Raw genomic sequence first — 1995 nt, forward strand, 5'->3', positions numbered from 1 at the left:
TTCCCAGAAACGGATCAGCAGGAGGGCCGGGTGGCTGGCGCGGCTTTGAGCAAAGGCCAGAGCTGTAGCCTCCGTCAGAGCACGAGGGCGGGGCCAGATCCTGCGGGTCTTCTGGGCGTAGTAGTGACATTGGTATCACCTCTGAGCAGAGCAGTGTAACCCTGGTGCTTCACATAAGTCCAGGCCGCTGGCCGTGTGGCAAATGTTTAAGCAGATAAATGTATGTTTGGGCAAATAGGACATTGTGTTCAAACGCCAGTATGCAAAGGCGGCAGGAGACGGGAGGGGTTTCTTCCTTTTCCTGCCCCTCCTAAGGCCCCGTGTTAGCCTCTTAGGACGGCTAAGTTACAACGAGGCAGCTTAACACAAAATTTATTTTCTCACAGTCCCAAAAGCTAGAAGTCTGAAATCAGGGTAGTGGGTAGGGCCACTCCCTCTGGCCTCCAGGGAAGGATCTGTCCCAGGCCTCTCCCCCGGCTTCTGGTGGCACTGGCCATCCTCGGGCCCCTCGGCTGGTAGGCGCGTCACTCCGGTCTCTGCCCCCATCTGCACACGGCCTCCTCCTCTGTATGTCTGTCTTCTGACCTTCTCCTGAACACGCCTGACATTAGGGTTAGGCCCACCCCACTCCAGGGCGACCTGTCTTTGCTTGATCACGTCTGCAAGACCCTATTTCCAAATAAGGTCACACTCACAGGTCCCTGGGGTTAGGACCTTTCTCTGGGGGGACACAATTCAATCCACTACAGGGCTCTTCTTTGCCTATTACTTGTCTCCCTCTGTGTGCACGTGTATGTGCACGTGTGTGAGTGTGTACTAACTCATGGGGAATTCATCTCACCAGCTTACACTTCCAAGAACCTCAATGTTTTGTATTTGTTTTTGTTTTTTTGGCCATGCCGTGCGGCATGCAGCATCTTAGTTCCCCGACCAGGGATCAAACCTGTGCCCCCTGCAGATTCCTAACCGCTGGACTGCCAGGCAAGTCCCCAGAACCTCAGTGTTTAATTGGGCTGCACTTCTCAGACGCCCCGGCCACAGGAGCTCACACTCGTGGATGCTGTCCAGGCTGCCAGCCGCATCACAGGGCCCTTCCTTGGCATCTCCTCCCGTGGCCAGGAGTGCGCCGGGCCACCCGACCTCTCCCGGTCTGAGAGCCACGGCTCCGGATTTCTTTTTGTTCATTCCTTTCCCGGAAGACACCAAGCCCATACTTGCTGTCCTCAGGCAGGGCTCAGAGAGCGTCTCTCTGGTGCTCCAAAGAGCTCCTTTCCCCACCAGCTCCACAAAGGGAGGATTCAGAGCTGTGGAGGTAACCAGACAGGTGGAGTGTGTGATCAGGCTGTGGGTAGGAGAATGGACCAGTTCACAGGGCGGATGGAAATGAGGTCAGATCTGCAGAATCCAGAGAAGTGGAGAACAGGGAGCCGGGATAGTGGTTCCCCAGGGCCTCCGGGACACGGTCTCCCCCGGGAGGACAGGGACCCAGCCCACGCCAGGGCTCCGCACCACGGAACAAAAGGAACAGAGCTTCAGGACTCACAACCGGGGGCCTCACAGCCGATGGGAAGGCCCAGGAATGCTGCGGTGAGTTCTGAGGGCACCCCCTTCCTTCTTCCCCAGAAGTTAGTGGAGATAAAAGGCTTAACCCCCCTCCTCAATTAATAAAGACCCTCTTTGATGATTATCTTCAAGGATCCAGACACTCCCTTGCGCCATGACTGCTATAGACTGAATGTTTGTGTCCCCCCAATGTTCATAGGCTGGAACCCTAACCCCCAATGTGATGGTGTTAGGAGCGGGGTCTTTGGGGTGATTAGGTCATGAGCTCTTCGCTTTGGAACGTTGTGGTGCTTTCCTATTCTAACTCTGGGCTTTGGCCAATAGAAATGAGGTAGATATGACAGTGAAACAGTTCCCGGGCCAGACCTCAAGGGGTCTTGCAGGTTTCCACTTGCAGAACATGCCCAGGCTAGCCCACCAAGGTCAACTCCC

Source organism: Orcinus orca, chromosome 15 (assembly GCF_937001465.1).
Source record: "Orcinus orca chromosome 15, mOrcOrc1.1, whole genome shotgun sequence".
In the NCBI taxonomy this organism is placed as follows: Eukaryota; Metazoa; Chordata; class Mammalia; order Artiodactyla; family Delphinidae; genus Orcinus; species Orcinus orca.